Below are 25,927 nucleotides of genomic sequence, written 5' to 3'. Positions count from 1 at the left end.
ATTAAATTTTAGAATCATATTGTTGCTATGAGATATAGGTTTCGATCTATAGCTGTTTTATAAAAACAGAAAAGAATCAATATAAATTATTTAGCTACCGAATTTTATATCTAACGGAATCAAATAAAAGTTGTATGAAATGCACGATAACAGAAAATGACGTCCAATAAAATACAAGACATATGTATATAGGGTATCATATAATCGCCAATGGAGGCAAAATATTAAAAAATTCCATTTATGGCTACAAAGCCAAACGTTTGAAATGTTATGTTCTACCACGTCAATTTGTCATATCTGGAAGGCGAAAACCTATATCTAAATTTCTTCGAAAAGTTAGACATTAATTTTCAGTTTTGTTTTATTTATTTATTTCATTTCTCTTGGTATGCGTTTTCAAGTTCTGTTTTGTTAAATATTCGATGAGTCGACAAAACACGTGAAAAATTGTTAACGTTGAGATTAATTACATACACAACATGGTTGTTCAGAGAATTCCAATGTACGATAGTTTCGCATTAGTGAACACAGTACAGGTCTGTACGTGATTACTTAACCCGGGGGATGGTATTGTCTTAATGAGATTTGGTGCAATGAAGAGGGTGATCATGCTATGATACGAGCAAGCGAGACAAATATACGACATTCGAGTTTCATATAACCATAACCATTCGATAACAAGTAGGTAATAACCATAATTTCCATCATCCCATCAGTCATCTACTGATGAGGATTGGAATTTTCATATTTTATATTAAAAATACTAAAACTATTATTGAAGGTTCGTTAAAAATTTGCTTGAAGGAAATACATTTAAATATGATTTAAATATGATTTCCATCCGATAAATCTATTAAAAAAGTATATAATAATTAATTCATCTGACAAAGAATATATTATAGGGAAAAGTATATTTTATGAAAAATTAATCCGAATAAGATAATTACATAGAAAAATATCGAATAACATCCTGCATGTACTGTACCACAATGTTATACGTAAAATATTTATTCAGTTAGATATTTCACGTTTTATGCAAGTAAAAATCAAATAATATTATTAATACCACTTAAAATAATGTTTGAAGAATTTCCTCTACCTCAAATTTTTCAAATTTAGGTATCAATGTAACCAACCGTATAGATAATCACATTATTTGAAATATTAAGTTTTACGACTATAAATACACTTATAAAATTTATGGATATTTATAAAGTTATAGTATAAAACTTTTATAATAATAATAGTTATTATTATTTATTTTATTTGAAGTCGCTTTGACTGTTATATCGTAATTTCTTTACAAAAGTTGATAATCTTTTATTGGGGCAGGATACAATTTTACATGATACGAACAAAATATTATATGACACAATTTTATTATATTTTCAACTTACATATTTGCATACAAATTTATTACCATAAATTACGATTGTACCTACCTTGAATTATATGGGACAACTAAATATATTTATGTATATATACTTAATATAGTTTTCTAGATGTTTTTCAAGCAGATAATTTAAGACACAAATGTAGATCAACAGTAATAACAAGGTAACGATGGTTACAAGCTACAAATACGCAAATTTTTCCATTGCTGTTGCACATAGTTTATCGTAATGGAAGATAATTATACCAGAAATTTTTTCAATTATGTTTAAATTTATATCATTTATTTATACATCCTAGGAATAACCACCTCTGCTTGACTTGCGAATTATTTCCCACAGCTCCTACTTTTTCATATAAATTGCATCGGATAGAAGCTTGATGCAAGAAAAATATGTATATTACATACTTTTACCGTGTACGTAATTAAAAAATTGTATGTTGTATTATGTTTCCACTTTTCCACTTCTTTCCGTTTTTGTACAAGAGTATACGGAATTCCGACAAAATTCAATCTTTCATGAAGAAATAAATTAAAGTATCAAGGAATTTAAATATCTATCAGATATTTGTTCTATCTAATTTTTGTATGAATATATCACGAACGTATGATCACGAAATAGTAGCATACTAGCATTAAACAGAATAAAAAATATTACACTACCATCATTGATTTTAACTAGAGTTTGATAAAAGGCGAACTCTAACAATGATAGATAAGTATAAAGGCGGCAAAGGCACTAAGAAAGAAAAATCGAGAGAAAATCCATTCCTACTCCTGCGACGCCACATCTGTACTTTCGAGGTGACGCAATGTAAAGGTAAAGAAAAGATCCTACAAAGTAGAGAGGTCAATAAACAGGAAACTGGAAATACCTGAAGAAATCAGGAAACAGAAAGTTTGAACGAAAAAGAAACAAAACTTTCAACCACGATAATCTGCAGAAATTCAGGAGCCTCGATTAATTTCACTATAATGTAAACTATAAAGTCTATCGACAGAAGTAAAATCCCATTTCAAAAATAAATCATCTAACCCACTCGTACGATCAAACCCTCCCAGCTAAAGCATCCGACACAATCTCCTCTTGAACGAGAATTTCTTAACAAATTCCTTTAAAAGACAGAAACGTGAACGGAGAAATCGAAAAGGAAGATAGCGAAGAAGTGGCATCGATGTAGTGACACACAGTTGGCAGGTTCTTGAGAAAAGAAGGAGGAGGGTGTGCACAAGATGCAAGGGCTAGTAGCGTACGAAAAGGGAATAAAAGGCAACCGCTATAAAGCCATTGATAGAGGTCATTTCAGTCGGTTGTTAATGGCATGGAAAAATGGCTAGATCCAGCTAACTTTGCTACTGCTTGCCGGGATCCGTGGCAGCTGCGGCGCATATACACTGCACGTCGCGAATAAGCAATGCACATTGCACGGTTTTACTCGCTTTATCCCTTTCTCTCTGCTTCTTTCTCTCTTATTTACCCAGTTACTTTTTCTCCTTTTCTCGTACTTTTGTCCCTCTTCTCCTCCCTTACATACACCTTTCGCTCGACAAAGTTGGCTAAACGTACGAACCAGTGATGGCATCAGTTGCGGAGAATAAGAGTCTCGTTGGTCCTGATAGCGAAGCTAGAGAAAAAGATCGCGGTAGCAACGATCACGTTGAAGTTCGCCACTGTACGAACAGGTTGAAACTGGGATGGGTCGAAGATCTCGTAGCCTAGCCCTGTTAGGAACAGAGGGGTGGGAACGGTTGGAAAAGCAACGACGAAGTTGCCGGTGTATGTACACTCTTAACTTTCTGCCGAGGTTTCGAATGAGACCTATTTCAGTCCATCACCTGGACAAAGTGTACATAGAAGACGGAGGAAAGGGAAGAGACGAGACTGGCTGAGGGAGGAAAGGAGAATCAGCCGCGTCGACATCACGTCGAGGATCAACGTGCCACGAGAACACAAGAAAGCTGAGGGCAGCGCTTTTCGACGCAGCCACTGGAAAGATACAGTCGTGCTGGACATGTCCATGACACTGCACTTCATCGAATGACACCACCACGTGACCGGCAAATGAAAAAAGATCTCTCCTATGGATATTGTGTTTTGCGAACACTTTTTGGACGACCCATTTTGTACTTTTGATTGATAACATTTTATCTTTTAATGTTCGATATTCAATTAGAACGAAATAGAATACACAAATAGTCGTTATATTGTAATATTAGAACATTATCATAGGATTCTTTAAAGATTGAAACATTCTGAAGATGGAAAACTCGTTTTTTTACTTTTGATATTTTACCGATTAGTTTAACAGCCACGTAACGCATACCACGTTATTGAAATATACTTGCTGGCTAATTCTATCGTTCTAAGTTGTCAAATTTAAAAAATATGAATCGAAATTTGTCTGGTATCCCGTGTATTTGATTGGAGCATATAATAATAGCAGAACAATAGCATTGTTGAAACATGAAAATAGCACAAATTTTAATCTGATTACATTAATAGGTTCACTAATAAGTACACTGGTAAATAGTAATTATAACAGCCAAGATGCTGATAAAATTACCGTATAATATTAATTTATATCCTCAGTAATAATATATATCAAATATTTTCTTGTATATTAATTTTCCACTTAATTAGAATCTGAAAACTTAATCTAGAGAATATTTCGAAGTATCGATAGTTTCAAAACTCTTCGTAAATGATTCTTTAGTTCATAATTATTTTATTATTTTATTGATAAAATTAACGATTATACATACACGAATAAGATACATTTGGCATCCAATCAACAAACAGACTTTGACCAAACACTATCGCTCGTTAAAAATGCATGTTGAAGCGAGCTATTAGTCTCGAAAACTGATGAAAATGTTATAACACGGCACATTATGCTTGAATAACGTTAACGTTGGCGGGATAAATCTGCGCTCGTAATTTCCGCTAATAATAATTTATAAACACAATCCCCTAACGAAACGAAAGGTTATCAAGAGCCGACGTATCTCTAGGATAGTGAAGGCTTTCTCTGTTCCGTCATTTTTGCCGATTTCCGCGGTGCTCTCCCATTTAATTAGGAGATTAATTATAACAAAGACGTCAGGCGAGAATATTTAATACCATGGGCGAACGCAATTATTCTCAGGATTTTCTTGTATGAAATTCCGCCCTATTGTTTTTCCCACAAAAAGAGCAATAGAAAGAAAGAAGCTTCGTTTATTATCAAGGTAAAGATATATGATATTAATCTGCTATCACCTATCGACAGATCGCTTTCGTTTCGTAAACTATCAAAAAGCTCATGATTAAAATGATAGATAAATAAATATAGTTCTTCTTTAGCACTAAATATTTTATAAAATTCTGATATTATTTTCAAATTTCTTCTTTTACACTCTTCAAAATGTAATTTATATGAAACACAATGCTGTGTCCATTTTCCCTTTTATTCTTGCAAATAATATTACACAGAACATTATTAATTAATTGATGCCTGGACTAAAAAATTACTTATTTTAATAACGACGTATAAATAACTTGCGTTGTTATGTGATTACATTAAATATTTATAATAATAATATAGAAGTTTGATCATGAAATTAACGAACACGTCACTGCTTCGTGTTTCTCAAATGCTGAAACACGTTCCTCGAATGAAATATTGTTCTTGAAAATATTACAAATATAAATAGTACAGAGAAATGCAAATGCTCAAATCGATTAAAAGAAGTCATTGATTGAATGCGTCATTTGAAGCATTTCCGTTGATTGCGCTTTCGTGTCATTTGAATGCATTGAGCAAAGAGGAACATTTAGCTGTTTATAAATTTCACAGAACATTCTGCCATTAAGGATTCCGTCGAAATTTTAGATTTGTTTTCGGCTCAAATGTTTTTGAAATTAATAACTGACAAAATTGTCTATGCTATACATATATCAAGAGAATATTCTTTGATCGGTAGTAGAATTACACAACATAATGCTCCTCATTTTCTCATCCATTTGAACAAATTAAGGAACATGACTCGGGAATGGTATATTTTGTATCTTCAAAATCTTTTTTCAAACGATATCCATCGCGTAAACAAAATCAACGAAGACTTGAAAAATTAATTAATTGTAGACTTTAAAAAATATACAAAATTAAATTGTAGCATATATGCATTGTATTGATAAATACGCAACAACAAATAAATAAGAATTTCATTCTGGCCATCAAAGGACTGTCGTTTAAATGTCATGCCAAATGTGCAAGATAACTTTTGAGTGACTTCACTATTTAACGTGACTGTCCATTTTAAACGCCCATCCTCGACATTTTGAAAATGTCTAAACCAACAAAATGTCTGTGTACGTCATATATCACCATCTTCATGAAACTCTCATTAATTATGTCCTTCATTTTGGGTTGCGATTTGTCGCAGTGCTACGTGGCTGAGTAACATTCGTAAAACAGTTTTATATGGAATATTGTCCCAATATTGACTGATATTTACTAATATATATCTTGGATCACGCTTCAATACGTTTAAAACCTTAATAATATTATATTATGTTGACAACTATTCACCTTTATTATTCTATACGTAAGTAACTATTTTCTGTATTATATTTCTATTATATTTAACTATGGAATTCTCATTTGTGATTTTTAATTAAAGAATCTTCGACGCATTAAAAAACGTACCAACCATATATTCAGCTAGGTATTATTCTTTCCAGATTCTCTTTTATTGTTCGTTATAATTCACGCCTGAAACATTTCGTAACTTTCCAAGTAAGAAAGGCTAAAATTTGTTTCGCGCTAACGGTTTTCACAAGCGAAACCGACTGAATTTCGTGGGTGGTCATTCCTCGAGTATTTTCGACCTAATTAATTCATTCCCTCCTTTGCTGGCTCGATTTAAGGAGGTAGGAAGAAGATGAAGAACGCCCGAAGCACAAGAGAATAGATACATAGAGTTCCTTTGTGTGTAAATCCTTTTCGATGCGGAGACTCGCAAACCTCATCGCGAGAATATCGCGTGCGATTGCAACGAGGGCCAAACTCTCGCAAATTAAATACGTCAAAGGAATGGAGAAATTCGAAATGCCGTGTCTATGCTATATAATATTTGATCAGAATTAATTAGAATTAGTTTTGCTAGAGAAAATAATAATAAAATTCTATTTATCAATTAGACTGGAAATTACATATAAATATCATATGAGGGGAAGATAAATCGTGTTGATGTATTATATTAAAATAAATAATCAGTGAAATAACAGGAAATACGTAATGTAACGTACGTTTTCGATATAACGATATTTTTTTGACAGGATAGGTTCTATATTCTATTTATATTCGCTAGTACGACTAGAAAAAAAAAGAATACAACGAAATGAATAGTTTCAATCTGTAGGGAGATCAGGATGCAAAAGCTTGTAAGGCATATCATTTCGATCAGAACGGAACTGTCAATTTGTCTCGCGTGACAAATCCCCTTTTCTATACTGGCGATGAGGCACTGATTCCGAGGAAAAAAAATGTACGGAAGGCGAAGCGGTACGCTAATTCGTGTTATCGGGAATCCGGTAGCATCTGGGCGTAGTCGGCTCAGCGGCGGACACGACATTTCAATCCGCAAGCAGTGAAAGCGGTTTACCGCTTTTTTTCGCCGGCGCGTATACACGAGTTCCGCGTGGATACGCTCGTAAAACGGTTATTCCCGAGTGAGCAGGTGGCGATGATGGCGACAGGGGCTGGAAGAGAGCTTTCGAAACGGATGCAAGCGGATCGGGTCACGGAACAAACGATGCTCGTGTGTATTTCGACAAAATCGGCTGGCAAGAAGCTTTCTACCTCGCGCTGATGGACCATTTTCTCCTGGCATCTATTCACGCTTTGTTGCTCACCATTCGACACTAGCAGATACTTTAACCCGTTCTTATTGATTCACATATGTTGTCGACAAATAATAGCGAGAATGAATATTTGGTACACTAATTGGTTAATTTAATAACAATGTGCGTGATTTACTTTGTTTTTAGCAAAGCTATATAACGCTATAATAAGAGACACTGTCATCGAATGAAAATGATATAGTCTTCGTAAATTGAAAGATGTGTTCACACGATTGTAAAGTAAATAGTTAATATAGTAATAATGTGTGTAGTGTTCCTCGTGTGACGTGTGTGACATCAAATTATTTAAGAACCACATTAGCCTACAATTTTCCTAGCTCTTGTACACAAAATTTCAATCTTTTATTGTGTTCATAAACATATCAATTTGCATAAGAATCCATCTAAATTTACATAAACATGTACGATCTACTTATGACAACAAACCCACAGCCTATTTCAAAAGCAAATTCTCATCAAACCTGATTTTCCTTCTTTAAAATGCAAATATGCGTAGAATATATATAATATGCAAAAGGTATATAAACTATCCAAAGTACAATACTTGTTAGAATATTTAGCACATGAAATGAATCCTCGCACGATTTCAATGTCTTCGACTGAGCCTGTAAACACGCGAATTTACATAAAAATCACGCAGTCAATTCGTAACCGTGCAAATCTATATATAGATATCCACAGACTCACAGATCCGTCGCAAAATCCAATTCTCATTAAACCAGATCTTTCCAGTGGCTGAAATTAGCTTGCTTACCTCGGCTTACGATCTATCCTAGTGTATCGGGGATTGGTGCCGCGATCCTTATTCGGCTATCCCCCTGTCGCGACTATCCTTTCAGCGATCGGCCATCCCGTTATAACCCCGACCGAAAATAACAACTGGCAATAAGCCGTTGCTATATCCGGTCTAGCTTTTCCACATATTAAACCTGGCTTTACCGAAATATTTGCCGGGCAGCGCGAAAAAAAAGAAGAGAGAGAAAGAGGGGGAGGAGATCCGATCTCCATTGATGGAGACGAGGGTGTAGTTCTATAACAAGAGGAAGAGAGCAAGGGGCAGAGGAACGAGAAGTAGAACAAGGGACAGAAAGCCAGCGAGGAAAGAAGGAAAAGAAAACGCATCGGGAGCAATAAGAGAGAGAGAAGTTCGGTTAGGTTCTGGGGTATACGCAATGCGATATTGAGGCGAGCACGGCGTCATTAAGCCATGGCGTTATCGGAAGGGTGGCCAAGGCGGGGGAGGTAGGCGATGGAATTGGAGGAGAGAGTGGAAAAGCGAAGAGGGGGTCGAGACGGGGGTAAATTGTCGAGAGTGGCAGTCAGGGGTAGGAAAGCATGGACGCGGGGGTGTGAGGAGTGTCTGCTACGCGGTCGGAATAAAACAATGCCCTTCCTCGAGAGATGCCGCCCGACGCCGACGCCGACGTCGTCTCTCTATGTTACTGCTACCGGCGCTGCTACGGTGCTGTCGGTGCCGAAGCTGCCTTCTCAGGGAAGAGAAAAAAGCGGAGTGGCTGCTCGAGACAGTCTATATATATGTATACGAACACGTATATATGTATTTCGTTCTGTATATATGTATATGCATGTATACATAGGTATGTACGCACTGAAAAGATTTTTTGGACATGTACCAGTCGAGGATCTTCCGGATAATGCTAAGACGACAATTAGTCTGGATGTTGAAGATGGAGTAGTATAGACCCGGCTGCTACTTCTTCCAACCCCAGACAAAGGTGTTTAGGATAAATCCTTGGATTCAGATGGGAGAGATGTTACTTTCTGCGTTCTAGAGAAGCTACGGATATTTTAGAAATAAAACCGATATGTCAATTATTGGATATACGCAGGTTTCTATGCACGTATAAGATATTTATTGTATTCATTGTACTTAAAATGTCAGGTGATGTTTAAGAAAAATCCTTTGACCGCAATAGGGAACGAATTTTCTATATTTTATAGATTGTGTCGAAAATCATTCGTGTGTATTATTTACTAGGTTGCGAATTCATAGTTAAATATTAATGAAGCTCAATTGTTAACTATTAGCAAAGTTCAACGAAAGTTTAAAAACTCTGAATGTTCGTTTGAAATGATAAACATGTCTACTGCATCAGATTTTTAGTATACAATGCCATATAAATAGATCATTGTATCGTATAATTATATCGTTATAATATTCTAATAATTAAATTGTATCGTAATTTGATCGAATTACGGGAATAAATATTTTGAAATACCTATTGCCACAACAGAAACCAATTTGAACGAATAAAATGAAATGGACGTTCCGTTTGTATCGAAGAAACATATAAACAACGATAAATACAAGCAGAAGTAATTAAGGAATAATTTAAAAAGTGAAGTCGTAAATTCCAATTTTAAAGAGATATCCTCCAAATACGATACCAATTTCGATATCTTAATATTATCCTGTAGAACGGCTAAGCACTCGAGGTCTCGCCATATTTTCCTTTTAACTGTTAGTACCAAACCAATTTCATGAATTCCGGTATAAAACGTGGAAGATTGCATGCGCTATACATAGACAAGGACTACGCATTGAACGCCTGGAAAAAGTCGTCTATGGCGCCGTTGTAGACGATAATACCAGTTGGATTATTTCCGTGCTTAGAAGCAGCCGGTATCGCGTTGATACCGTTGCAAATGGATTAATAGTTTCTTCTTAGCCAAAGGAGCCCAAGAGACATTTCCCTTGTTCTTCCAGGAACATTCTTTGTATTGTCAGGCTTCATCGTATTGGCTCACGATTTGGTTTATTTCCTTCTTCTTGGCAAAGGAATTCACGCTTCTATCTATTCTTCCAAGAAGAAATGCCACCGACAGAAACAATATTATTTCTCTTCATAGGCCAAGTATTGGCATGGACGCGATCGTTTCTACCGTCTGATGTTGGATATCATTCTTTTTTTTATGTCGAAGAATTTTATTGGTAGAGGATCGCAATGACGTTATTTCGATTAATATAATACTTACGGTATTATATACTTCATTTGAAATCGATATAGTGATTACGTAATAATTTAATGTTGATATTATAAGGAGTATAGAACAATTTCTTGAAATTATACTGAATTATGTAAAATGATCAACAGTATAATAATTTTAACTATGATGAAATATTAATCAGGAATTGTCTTATTATAACAAAAAGCTTGATTATTAAATTGATGAATTTATAAATACTGTATATCGTAGATTCTGTAGAACGAAGTGAAGATGGTGTACAGAAATACGCTGGAGAATCAAAATTCAGTTCCCAACCAAATTATTTTACCTTCTATTTGTTGTCATCCGAAAAGTCGTTGTCGAATGTCGGTCAGGAGAATACAACTTACCTGTAATATAAAAAAAATAGATTGGTTTATATTAGTTAATATATTATTCAACTTAAACATATTATCAATGTTATTCATTATTATAACATCGATTATAAAACCAATTATGTTTTACATTTAGAAGAATAAATAAAAAGAATAGCAATCTACAATTTAAATAGGCAAAAAAAGAATCTAATAAGTTTCTGTGTCGGTATACAAATATTCTTTTTAAACGAACTTGGACATAATAGCTTCGACGTAATTAAATCTCAATTGACAATAATATAGTCTCCTTTCTTCAATTTTTCTGAGACTTGCAATTCTACTGTTTCTCGTTAGTTACAAAACATCAAGAAGTGTAGAAAGGTCTGGCGTCAATTTGTAAAAGAACTGTTAATTATCCGTTCGTCACTTAGAAGCGCAATTCGCTTCGACGAGAAAAGGAGGAACATTTCGAATTGAAAGACGTTTAACCTGACCGTGGCCAGAAAACGGAAAACCTACGTGGCTTCTTTTGTGTACTTGGCTGAACGATTTCGAGCACACTGGTGAGCGACAGGACGGCATAGACAATCTGACGGAGATCGATTACCCAGCTGTGGCTTAGTCATTATCTTTGGAAAAGGGACTCAACTTAGCTACGGAGAAGTATCCGTGAAATTGCTTCAATTACACACCGGTGACTGAGACAGCTATCACGAGTAAGTATCAGTTATTTTACATCCAACAAAGAAATTTATTCTTCTCTTGAGCTTGTATTTTTATCGTTGTTTAAATCTTAGTTTTTCGTTGTTTTAGTTACCTATATAGATTCCTCCATAGGAAAGTGTACGAATTTAGGAATTCCTAGGGTAAATTTTAATTGTTTGTAATTCGAAGAACGAGTCTTGATACGATACTTGTACCTATAAACATTTCTTATTTTGTTGGTATCTTGAATTAACTGTATAAGCACACATTTATAATAAAGCCACATAGTATATATTACAGTACACTCACATATTTATATAAACATTCCGTATATAGAATAAATCAATTAAGAATAGTTATCAACAGAATAGTTATCAATAATTTTCTGTATAAATTATACGATGTCTAAGCCTAAAACGAATGTCGTTATAAAACTCTCTTTAATAATAAAATATAATGCGTAAGTAGAACCAACTAAGTTCACTGTCTAAGATAATAAAATTTAATTTCCTGTGAATTAATAAGCTCAACAGATAAGTGCAAAAAATCTGAGAATAGGTAGGTACACGTAGTCGTCGCTTTTTGAATAATTCCCTTTCGCTCTTGATTTTATCAAACTGTAAGAATCCCAAGATACGATAAATATATCTTCTCACGATTCAGAAATTGATCGAGCAAATATCCGTAAAATTGGTGCGATTACGAGCTTAGGTTCCAATCTACGAGCGCAGCGTCCTCCCTGGAAGATTCGCTTACTCCTATTCGATACACTTATTCCATAGGTCTCTAAGAGATATTTCACTCACTCAATATATCCCGGCTATATTCTTTATCTCTTCTTTGACTAGTTCTAGTAGCAAAAACTCAAAAGAATCTATCAGAATCTCATATAACGCGCCATTAACCGATATATGATAATTCTTCGAGTGTTTAAAGGATTTCTTTTGCTGAAATTGGATACTTTCATCTTTTTTGATACTAATTCACAGCAAAAATATTACAAAACAACGCAGAAATAAGAATTTTAAAATCGTTATGTAATTGCCTGGTAAAATTAACTAATCTTGTTGATTTTGTTGAAGTCGTTTATATTTTAAAGCAATACAGCTATGATTATTGTCACATTAAAGTTAAAAAAATTATCAATCAACTTGTCTTTTACTAAATGTTTATGAGTTAAAAACACAAGTTCCAAATATAAAAATTCCAGGCAGAGAATATCACTTTTCTGCTTGTTTAACTTTAATTTTTCATAGCATGATATTCAAACTTGCTCTGAAAGCATTTGGTGCAGGGTACGTTCAATAGTACAGGTACCAAACATCATGCAATCCTAATCGGACATTAACGTCTCCTAATTTGTCGTTCATTGTTTTCGACAATCGGGAAATGAGCGTCGATTATCTGCAATACGCTAATCGCAGGGAGAATTGGACATCCATAAACGTTATGGATGCGGTTTAACACGGTGATATATCTAGCTCTAATCGGCAAATATCGCGGAAGAAACGAGTTCTAGCTGCATGATAGGATACGTGAAATCGGGCATGGAAGATCATTTTACTCGACATCGATATATCGGCGGTGACGGACAGAGCCACAGCCTCGCGGCTTAATTTAATGCTGCAGCACGCCGATTTACAGGGATGCATTACGTCGAATTTCGTTCGTTAAGGTAAACATAATTACTGAGATTCCGCGGTTTCGTAATTGTACGAGAATATATCCAACAGAAGCACCCCATCAAATTTTCTAATTACATATCAAATGTTACGTTTTTATGGATATGTATTTAAATTTAGGCGATCACAGTGTAATTCCACTTCTATGCAAATTAACGAACTTCTATTAATTTTAACTCTTCTTACGATGCTTTATCCGATATGAAAATTAAAATCGTTGGCTCGGCTTTATAATACAAACGTTATGTTTGCTTTATATTACATATAAAAAGAAAGAAATGTTAATTGTTTAAATAAGCGCGAAGATTATAATGTTTCGTAGTAAGGAAATTTGTCTTTCAAATAGAAATTTATTTAGAATGCATTCTCAACATTTTGTAAAATATATAATATTCTATTTATAATACTCATGGTCATGGTGTAGAAATTATTGAAAATAATCTACAATGTTTAATAGATAGATATACTTTTTACCCATCTACTAGTAACATATGAAAACGTTATATTGATATTCCATATTTATACTATATTTAATTTATATCATAAATTTTAATTGGCGGTTGTATATATATCCTAATCCTAAAGATATCGGAAAGAAAAAAATAGATGCTGTTATTAAAAGATGTTCATATCTATAACTAAACAGCTCTAGTGTCTCAACTACAAAATTGATTAATTTCGGGATAACCTCTATTTAGATATTTTCACTGCGGATGCTAATTGCGAGTAGTAAATAGGAAACAGCGCAGTACTCACCGGAGTGCCTGTGGCACTGGTAAAACAAGTTGGATGGTTTACATGTTCAAAGAGCAAGATTTAGAGTTCCTAATTATCAGAAACGAAATAATATATTTAACAATTAACATGCATATATCCTGTTCAAAATATTGAAGAAATTATTAAAATTGTTTTTTGGACATTCTGTTTAACATTTAATATATATAACTATATAATATTTGTTGAAGTGGTCACCACTTCTAAGAAAACTCTACATCTGGTCTTTTTAGTTTTCTCAAGCACTGAAGTCATCGACAGCGTATAGACAAAAGACTGGAACGAAGGCAGACCATAGACAGTAGACAGGCGACGATGGCTTCGGGGTTTTCAGTTATAGGGTAACACTGCTAGCGTGCGGATCTGGACCAGCTCAACTTATATTCCTACTTGTACTTACACTTCTGTATTAAAATATATTTTCTACTTTACAATTTATCCACACGTTTCTCTGCTTATACATCTAATAACCCCAACAATATTAAATTTGGGAGATTGTTAATAGTGTAACAAATGTTACTTGAAGTATGTCTAGAATTAAGTTAATCAACAGGTTACTTGAAACGAGGAAGAGATTTAAATTAATTGTCTAACAATAACAGGAACTTTAGTTTTCTTTTTTATCATCATTTTATTCAGTGAATTTACTATATCGGTTTATGCGATTTACTCATTCGTTTTTTAAAAGTTTGAGTGATTTTACAGGATAAGAAAATAATATATTCTAATTGTTGCTCTAATTTGTCTGATAATATACAGGGTGGTTGGTAACTGGTGGTACAAGCGGAAAGGGGATGATTCTACGCGAAAAAAATAAGTCGAAAATATAGAATAAAAATTCTTTTTTTCATTTTTTTTTTTAATTTTTCCATTGAGACAACGATCTACAGTGAGATCCGTTAAAACGAGACGTGATAAAGTGCACGCGTGCTGAGCGAAAATTCAAAGTCGATTTTCTCGAAAACAAAGCCTCAAACGAAAAATTTTTATTCTATATTTTCGACTTCTTTTTTCGCGTAGAATCACCCCCTTTCCGCTTGTACCACCAGTTACCAACCACTCTGTATAATGTGGAATGTACTGAGAAATAATATCTGATTATTAATTGAATAGATTTTAAGCCTCTCATTCTACTTACGCGCACCTGAAGCTATCTCTTCATTGTTCTGTACGTTGTTTCAGGTTATTGGAAAAACATTATTCTTTTCATGAATTTAGAAAAATCAATAAACGTAATCTCATATAAAGAAGATTTAATATGTCGAAAAATAGAAACAACGATAGTACATTTGAAATCGATAAACCACATATATGTATTTTGTATACGTATTATATATACGATTCTGTGCTGACTGCGAAAACTAGTAATATCAACTTCATTTCCATATAAAATATCCCCTTTTCAATAATCATCGTTATTTTTATCATCACCATAACGACGCTTCGCGTGGAATAATGTTTTTTATTCCTCACAAATCGCTTGACCAAGTAAACACGGCTAACGGGCTCATAACGTAACATGCCCAGCGAAAAAGAGAGTTTTATTACATTACAAACAATACACTAAACCGAACGTGTTCCACAAAATTATTAAAGTTGCACCAGATAATGCGATATGGAACGGAATGAACGCTGGTGCACCAGGAATCGTAAATTCACACGGCAGCCGTGTGCACGTTGTACGGTTTTATAGCAAATCGTTAAAAATTTCTCGCGTTTCCGCTAACCGATTAATTTAAAAAAAAAGTAACGCAAACTCGTGTCAAAATCGAGGGCAACAGCTGTATGAGGCGATCCCCGGGTGTCGAACTCATTGCCGGCGACAATTTTGTTTTCCAGATTAATAAGAACGAAACGCGGAAACTTTACGATGCTCTTGTGTTTCGGGGACACACGAAGGCTATTCCATTTACTTAGGATGGTGTGCTGTTTACTTTGCTTTATGATCGCGCCAACAGAGTTGTTAGCCCGAGGTGTGACACACGTATATATATAGATATATATGTCTATATACATCATGCACTTGTATATACTTCACAATACCACACACCTAACGAGCTTATATGAAACGCGCAAGAAGTAAGTGGCAAGCTTTGGCAGGGCGAACGTGTCGAGGTTATTACCTTGCGGAATCAAATCCCTCAGTGAAACGTGCCCTATGTTAATACAAGCCCAGTAACTCGTTAGTGGTTCATTTTGCGGAGGATTGAAAATTACGTGCCACCACATCTCCGCCTCTTTCTGCGTCATTTCCTCAATACTAAATGATTTTGCGTTGGAAAAATATTTAACAGATGCTTAATCCGGAATGACTAACGAAAGTATCGTAAGATTTAGCACTGAACATTTTTATGAATATATCATGTGCGTTACACGAAACTTTTTAAAATTCCATTAATATTATAACGAGACCGTCGTGATATTTTTGATAAAATTTAAAGCGAGTACGAAAAGAGTTACAGGGCATTTATTGCGAGCGTACACTTTTAAAAAAATTAGTATATAGCACGAATATTAGTCTGAAACATATAATTAGTGCTAAAGATAGCCTCAGTAAATTTTGTGATTTATTAATATACTGAATAATTGATCGTCCAAATATCTCGCTGATCTTCGCGAAATGTATGCTTGCAATAAATATTTTCTAATTTTTATGTTTGTTTCAAATTTTATCAATAGAATCATGAGAATCGTGTTTCATTACATTGTTAATCGAACTTCTAACTGCTTAGTGTTACGCATACAATGTATTTGTGAAAAGTTTTTACAAATGTTCAAATACTTCGACGAGTCACTATGTGCGCTCTATTGATAGCAAAATCGATTGAAACCATCTATGAAAATACACGAAATTTTCAATTAAATATAGTTATCTTTCAGAGTATTTTATAGATGATGGAAATGGATAAATAAATAAAGATTACAAATAACACGGTCATGCAAGTATTTTATACAACACTGCTATGTAAATGTCATAATTCTACAGATTACTTGTGGCCTGTATTATAAAAGATAAGCATCGATTCTCGCATTAATATAATTTTTTAATATGAACACCACTTTCAAATATTCTTTCAAATGGAAAATTCAAGAAGAAAATGGTATACACCGATAAATTTAAATTTGGTGTACACTATATAAAAGCTACGAAAACTAACAAAACAAAATCCTCTGATTGCAGAAGTTCTCCCGTTAAGTACACGGCTCATGAATTCTTACACACGGGCTCAAGTGTATAGGCGCGCACACATTACTATTAGTGACTTAATTGTAACCTAGTGTGTGTACATAAAAGCAAGCTAATCTGGGAAAGCATGGCTGACAGTGTTAATTTCAGATGATAGATACCGAGAGTCTAGGTGCAATGCAAATGAGTCTCACGCGATAGCTTTGTAGGCATGCAAACTTTGCATCGCTGCCTGTATTTACTATTAGCCAGGCCTTCTGTCTTCCTTCTCTCTTACGTAATTGCCACGCTACGAAAATTCTCCATTCTGATACATACCATGTACTCATTTGTCCTATACTTTCTTAAAAATATTTCTCCCGATACAATCTCATCTCTGGGGAATAATTCTTCACACAATCTAAGCACCACGAATATACTAACAACGTTTATTAACGAATAATTAGACTATGTTATTTCTTTGCGCGAAACATCGTCTCAACAGCAAACAATACCAGATATAAATTCCTGTATCTACATTTCTGAACGTGTAAATATGTTTTCAACGAGCTATATTGCAGATGTCTCATTAACAAAATGAAAAATTATTAAATCTATTCGCGTGTAAAAAAAGAACAATTTTCAATTAAACACAATTGGAAATTTTATACGTTTCTAACTAATATTGGTGCATGCTATTTTACATTTTAATAGTATGGTAACATCGTTCGAAGAATTTGATACACTCCATTCAAATAAATCACGAAGGATTAAAGAATTGAAGAATTAATTACTTGTTTCTTAAGACTAAAATGTTACAATAAGGAACCTTTTTTTTTGTAAACAAAAAATTATATTCGTGTGTAATAGAGTTTAGCTTATTTTACATGCAAGACCAGATGTGATATCATATTCACGTTATACTCTTTTTCTCTTGAATCTATATAACACTATCAGCTTTGAGAGAGCGTACAATATTCTAAGAAGTAATTAACTGTACACGTTCTAATCGAGCGAATTGCATATTCGATCGTATCTTTCCTGTTTTACTTTCAAATTACTTTTAAATCAATTTTTAGTCTATTGGAATTTTTTCAGGCCGACAGCGAGTTTACATAAATCATTTAACAGTCGATGTATTCGCGGAACGTCTACGAAGAAAAAAAGAATAACCTGGTTCGATACCTCTGCAATTTCCCCGTAACTTTATGAATATTCCGTACGATTTAATAGGTCTTTAAACAAACACGTTCGCGTGCACATAAATTAATAGTAAACGGTTCACACTCCTCGTAATTCCCCACCCCAATTAATCGTTCGTCAAACGTATAACGCGTTCTTAGTGAACAATATTGTTAAATATTCGTTTATACTTATCGAATTAAGAATCTAAAGCTAGAAAGACATGGAAAAAAACAATTCTTTATCCACATACTTTAGACGAAATTACTCAAATCTTCCGACATGGATTATATAGTAAATCAATAAGATTTAAGGAAAATTATAAACTGATTGTTTTGATCATTTCAATAAATTCTGGTTATTTCCTTAACTAACATTCGAACCAATACAATGATTAACACACAACAGGTATAATATAAGATACTTATAGAATGGAAAATATAGGAACATCCTTTGAATACATTTTCCAGATCTGTTGAATATCTCTAAACATAGCTGTAAATCAAAACAATTCCGGAAATTGTTATGATACGTTACTATGGATCTGCAAGTAATTTCAACATGTACATACAGAAAATTAGTTAATTAACTAAATAAGGTTGAACAAGTGTTATTTTTCGATTAGTAAACATAAGTTTCGAAGAGGTGGTTCCAACTCATCGTTGCTTCCCTATATACGTGGTTTTGCGTGTGTGGTAAGTCAGTATCGCTTAGGTCCGCGTTGCAGGAAACGCTGCACACGCTGATTTCGATCAGTTCGACCAGGGCACGGAATATTCGTTACGCCGGAAATTATGGGGTAGTACCTTGGGAACGTAAAATTATGATCCTGAGAACGAGGCTATAGAATTGCATGTATGGTAATTTTAACGTAGACACTTTATTGGGCCATACTCCGAAATATATTTATTTCCAATGTTAATACAGGAAAAACATAATTTTATAAACGATAGAAAAGTAATTTTCCTGCGAATATATTATAGTCTGTTATTTTTAAACGTGTATGTTCTAACGCACAAGTAACTTGGAATTATCACGTTGCTATTGTCACGTCATAAAGAAGATGATGTTTTCAGAAAGAAAAATATATATATCAAAAATCGATGTACAAATAATCATTTTTTCAGGGTCAATGTTAATGCTCGTACCACCGTACAATGCTAAACTTTCAACGTCTTTTTACATAGTTCCACAGTAGAGCTGTGAGTAAATTACGATCTCAGTTCACGTTCATTAAGTTTGGCTTTTCATGAATTTGTGTTGACTTTCTTGTTTCATTGTTTCAGACAAATTGAATCCAACTATATATTTGAATATAATTTTTTGACTTTAAGCTTCTTTTTGCTATACAAAAAACATGAACATAATTGTTTGGAACATATACATATCGTAAACACCTCAGCGAAAGTTAATCAATATGAAGAGATCGAATGAATTTGTTACAGCAACTTTGAAATTATTTTAGTGTTGACTAATTCTCCATTTGCATAACACTTTGTGTTAAATTATATCTAAGTAGTCTGTAGAAACAGTTGCTTTGTCCAAAATATTCTGAGCCACGGCCATCTTCCAACAGCAAACGTTTAAATGCAGCTCCAAACGAGCACGTTTTCTTCATCACGTGTAAAAGTAGCTCGAAAATTTCTTTAATTTATTTCAGTGTTTCGCTTTTGTCATACCAGAGCTCGTTCATTCACGCTAAAAATATTAAATTTACTTTCGTCAGCGAAAATTAAATCTTTCCATCATTTTACTTTACAGCTAAGCTGCATCGTAAAATTCACACTATTCGCTTCAATGATGAATGGTTCTTTTCCTAGAAATTGCGCCACTATACCAGTTTCCTTTCAGTGTTTGCTGGATTGTTTGAAAATACGCTTTCCTGTTTCTTCAGAGATTTCCATCTTTCAGAGATCCAACATCTTTTAATATAATTATCATATAAAATTCATAACACAGAACGAGTCCCACAAATATTCGTGTCTCTTAATTGCAGATTTTATACGACTGATATATTTTTATAACACAAAATCAAAATTCTTGTTTCTTACAACACAGCTCTTAAAATTCGTGCTAATGATAATTAAGTTTAATTAACACGATATCAATACATTTCACGTAAGAATATTGAAAAGTGTGTTGTAAAAAGATATCAGTTGCTCACAATTGTTGCATACAATGATTTGTCTTTTGTCTCTAATATTGAAAATTATTTCAACATTCATTCGTTGTATATATACATTTCAATATAATTAAGTCAACCGTTCTGTAGAATGGATCCTTCATTTTAATTCGTTTAAACATTCTTATCATGCCCATGTCAATATTCTTACTTAAATTCAGTATTTAACAAATGTTCAGAGTTCCATTTTCTTGATAACGATACTACGAATGAAACAATTTCATTCTATAATTTTGACGTGCTCTGCAAGCAGAGTATGCTCTTTCCAACAGACCACACCCTGTATATGTTGCAAGATGTTTGACTTTTTGTAGTAAGAAGTTTGACTTCTATGTTGAATGCTGTAAAAAGCTAGACATCCAGGAGATTTAAACTGTATGCGGAAACAGGCTTTACTGTGGTAAGCAGTTTAAGTGTATGCGTCGAATGTAGTAAGAAGCTTACCTCATTTGACATCGTCAAGTTCTGCTTCTTTCTAGATACTGTGTGAGTGAAGTAAGTCTATTATAGGCTGTCGCTAGAGTCTTATTCTACTTGTTGTTAGCGATTCGCATTACGTTCCGTATAAAAGGTTTTGCAGAAAATGTATGGAGGAATGTGTAGAAATATGTAATAATATAATGGTATAGTAACATGCAGAAGGACATAGGTAGATCTTATACATATAAATTAATCTTTTTCAGGCTTTACACAATTTGCAAGTACCAATTCACTTTAAATTTGTTAAGTGCTTAGTGATTTATGATTGGACTGCAGAAGTTTATGCAAAAATCCATGTGATTATGGATACCGTAATATTAAAATATAGAAATGTGCATATTTTGCAAATTTATCTTTCTTCAAAAATTAAATAATTTGTAAGAATTAATTCCATTGTAAATCTCCTAAGAGTCTAATGATCTGGAAATACATTCCAAGTATTTCTGCAAATTCAGGTTTTTATCAATACGATTACAAAAGACGGAATCTTAGTAAAAATTTATCTCGCTCTCCAAATAATGCGACGATTAATTAATTATTCAATATCTTGCATATATTCGTACATTATATGCACTCTATATATTTCACACTTTTAAATATCCCACAAACGCACAAACATCCACAATCCATCCACGGCAATAGACAATAGACGACCTGTGGTAACAAATAATCAGCGATAATAATCAAATTACACCGTAGCTTGGCCGCGATATTAATTCGCACGAGCGTAAACCAATCCTTTTTCCGACTCTATTGTGCCGATTTCCCCGCAGGATGCGAATCGATTACTCTCTGCACGAGTTAATTTGCTGGAGAATTATAGCAGAACAGCTTTCAGAAACGGAGCAATTCGTTTGAAAGACTCTTCGATCGCTACCACGTCGTCTCGGTACGCGACGAGAGACTTGTCAAATAGAAAATCGAATAGGAAAAGGCGAAGAAAATGGGGAAATTGATTGTGTATGAAAAAGAAAGAGAGAACTGCAGCCAGAGAAAAATAGAAAGAAGTGGGACAAACAATGTACGCGTACGATTGAAGCGAAGAGTGACTGAGAGGAGCGGAAAGGTTGCACAAATGGTTTAAACTGGAATTTCGGGTCAGCCGTGTACCTATGCGACAAACAGGGAGCGTGCAAACACGTGCTGATTTATGGGTCAGGCTAGCTAGTCGAATGGAGTGGAAAGAACCGGGAAAGAAGGAGAGGAATAAAAAGTGTGCGCGTGAAAATACCGGTAGAAAAGAGAAAGGGCTAATTAATTGCCATAGTAGTGCTGAAAAATGCGCAGGTGCACCTAACCTCCTCGTCTCTCTTCCTCTCTTCACGTCTGCGCTAGTTCTCGGTTGTTCGTCCTAGTCCGACTCTTTTTCCCTCTTTCAATCTGAATGTCGTACTAACAGCCGGTTTCAATGCAACAGCGATTCGAGAACATACGTATACACATGTGCCCGATAACAAATACGGAAATGATCGGAACTGTTCAATCGATCAGAGGATATAAATGTCGAGGCATTCACGGATTTTCAGATACTCGCCCGTGCAAAATCTAATAATGGTTCCTGGAACACAATCGACTGTATCATTTCTTTAAACGATTATTTGTTATCGATTGTTCATTCCTTTTTCGATGTTTCGCCCGTTCTAAACACATTCATATTGTTTCCTGATAACGATGTTTTTTTTGGTTTAGGATAAAGTAGTCTATATTTTATTCGTATAGTTTTTGAATCTTTTAGTCCCAAAATATTAATCCTTCTATATGTACTTATTTGTATTGCGCTAAAGGTAGTCTATTGTTACGGAGAATCTCGCAGAAATTCCGTTGAATAATACCGACAAACAAACGCATACTGTTATACGATCCTGGATTTACTTTTCTTGTCAAATAATTTTTGTTCGCGTCTGTGTCTTTGCTGTGCAGCAGTTTATACCTTACACATTTTTATTGCTCTATGTGTGCGAACTCGAATCAACTTTAACATGAATAACAAAACATGTCGATATGGATAATGTATTTCATTTCGAAACACTGTCGCAATTCCGTCGTTATATCAATCGAGTCTGTATTAAAAGGAACTAATGTGTTCCTCGTATTTCCAGTAGAAAGTAATATATACGATGAAACCTTTTGTATGTATTATATAAAACATAACTGTCAATTATTTGTCTATATTCATTTTCACTAATAAGTCACGATATTCGATCAGACGACATTTAGCATTTAACAATAACTGTTCATATAATATATTAATTTTTGTATATTATCCTATATTTATAGTAAATTTCTTGTAATTTATATTTAGATATATTCAGATTAGTTCCAAAACTTATCAATTATAATCGCGATACTCGTTACAATGCTAATGAAATACCAGAAACAGACACTAATATTTATGCAAATTCATATCTTTATGAAGGTAACTGAAGGAGTAGAACGTAGACAGCGATCTATTTCACTTACCAAGCATTATAATGAGTAGATATTAAATGTTGAATATTTCATATATTCTTGCATATTATCAAATACGTCAAAATCCATTTACAAAAGCAAGTGTGTAGGATACTTTTAAAATTATAGAGTCGAAGAAACTTCGTATTCCTATCATTCTCTATACTTTGATCGGATTTGCATCGGTATTTATCACTCTTCTTAAAAGATCAAATTGTGTTGGTGAAACGAATTTCGTGAAACAGAAAGGAACTGGAGTTCGGAAACTGTCTGACCATATAACCCCCCCTCCCCCCTCCTGAAAAGGAGTACGAAAAGGAAAAAGCTCTAGAATAGGATGGAAAGATTTCCTAGTGGGAATACAAATTGCACTTTTACGAGAGTTAATCCCAGTCCGCGGCGCCGAGACGAAATCAAAAAGTTTGCTGATATCTTTTCAGGCTGAATATACGTTTTGCGAAGTATGGAAATACTTTCACCGCGGCGACGAACAACAGTGGTGTTGGCAATGTTGGAAAGACCTCTCGAGAGGTCGAGAGGTCGGAGAGCTGGCAGAGACGTCGTCTTCCGGGGCTTTTCCCTACGGCTGTAAACGTCGCTGACAGAATCCTCGTTTGTTTCTACTTGCCGCTTACCTACGCGTCATCGTTTCGCAAAATTTCTCGATACTGTCACACTCGACGAATGCAAATCTCTCCTTGCATCCTATTGCTACATTCTATCGGTGCATCTTGTAATTTTACTTCATAATAATTGTGTATTTTAGATATTAAATTTTCAAAATGATTGGACGATATACTTGTGATTCTGTGGATTTTAGTCACCTTTTTATTAGTACATTGTAATGTTCGAACATTCGTTGAACGTTTCGCAAACATTATAGTTTACTTCTTGAAAAAAAGTTTCGAAAAACTGAAAAAAGTCTGCCCTAAAATTCGCTTATCGACTATGTAACTATGTAGATATATTTGAAGGCAGACTATTTGGACTCATTCGGGGTTATTTTAGCTACTTTCTCGTTTCTGAGAGCTACTCTTACTCTACTGTACTGTACTTACTTACTGTTTATTCTTTCGTCAAATATAATAATATAACGTAATATTATATGTGCGAAATTTGGGGTTGAATTTAAGGATATTGAAGATTAGCTGACTCAACTTTTATGCATATTAACGTTTTTGTTACAAAATAATAAATAATCACTAGTTGGATAAGAAATATTTTCAATATTTAATAGGATGTATACTATCGTATAATATAATAATTTGAAAAAATACGTGAAATTACTAATAGCTAAACTTGCAAAAGCAAGATGTATACTTGTTCTGAACGCTTTTACACGGAAGAAATAATTAATTAGATGGCTAATTACGTAATTAATCACGCGAGAATATTCCATTAGTGTTAATAAAAACGACAGCAAATCTCCGTTCAATGATAAGAATCGAAGTTACCTTTCCTAAGATAGAGGTCTTTGTAAAAAGCGGTCGCCCGTGTGAACATCACAGCAGGAGAGCCGGACGGCGAACAAGATGAGGGTCATGCTAGGTAAGCGAACAAAGAACAGAGACTACAAACTTCCACGTTAATTAATCCAGTTCTTTTTATGGCGAACTTGGCTGTAGCCTTCCTCATAGCTGCACTTTTTCCATTGTAAGAATTCGTTTGAAATCGGCAGATAGAGCAGATCATAAATTTTCTTGTTAGTTGAACAATTTTTAAATTAAACGTCTTATTTAATTGAAGTGATCAGATAACTAAAGATGTATAGTTAATGTAAGATTTCTTAATATAATATTGTATACTAACTACTATTTTTCTAACTAAGAACTGTTCGAAATATTAGGTTGTCCGAAAGGTGTCTTTCTTTTACAGACACGTGTTTTACAACGACGCATCTTTATACAAACATGAAACCTATTCTGTTAAACGTTGTGATCTTTATCTTGATAGAATAAAATGGATCATACGTAATTCAATAAAATCCATTATTGTGCATCCATTATTTCCTTATAAAACGAAAGAAACTTTTCGTACGATCTAATATATTGTTATTTAAGCTTAGACGCAAAGACACAATGAAAAAATCAACAAGAAAATTAGGTACACGAGTTGTACGTCTCTTAAGCCTGTAAACTGCACGTATTGCGTCTCGAGTCTATAATACATCAATAGCTGTCGGAAATGAAAGAGCATGACGTTGCTAGAGTACGTGATTGACAGAAACGTGAAAGTTGAGCAACAGTCGTGACATCAAAAGCAATATTTTTTCACTACGTTTCAGACCTAATAGACCTACAAACGTTACAAATAGAAATTCCAAAGATGTCGATATTTAAACGAACGAAATTTTTTGATTGGCCGTCATGTTGAAAATAAAACGAACTGAAAGTGATAAAATCGAATGTAAATAAAATGTACGAAAGAAGAATTTAGAGTGAATAATTTCGCCTGCAAATTAACATAACCTTAATTGAAATACGCTGCTGTTTACCTTAAATCAGGATTTTAGCAAAACGTTTCTCGGTACACAGACAACGCATCTGTGCTGTAGCAGCAAATTTCGAGAAGGGAAAAACGAGTACACGAGCATATTGCAGGAAGTATAAATGAAATGCAAGGCTGGTAAAGACAGCTGCAGTGCGGCGTTCACTTGTATCGTAGTATCGTAGACATAACTGATA

General features: G+C 34.1%; 1 protein-coding gene across 1 annotated transcript in view; it reads right to left on the bottom strand.

Moving 5' to 3' along the window:
• The window catches only part of LOC117204839 (sterile alpha motif domain-containing protein 5-like), a 286,419-nt gene that overhangs the window by 71,731 nt on the left and 188,761 nt on the right, over nucleotides 1-25,927 (bottom strand). The window lies entirely within an intron of this gene.

Source organism: Bombus bifarius, unplaced genomic scaffold (genome assembly GCF_011952205.1).
Source record: "Bombus bifarius isolate JDL3187 unplaced genomic scaffold, Bbif_JDL3187 scf7180000007984, whole genome shotgun sequence".
NCBI lineage: Eukaryota > Metazoa > Arthropoda > Insecta > Hymenoptera > Apidae > Bombus > Bombus bifarius.
The sequence above is the reverse complement of the archived record's forward strand: the minus strand, read 5'-3'. Positions and strand labels throughout refer to the sequence as shown.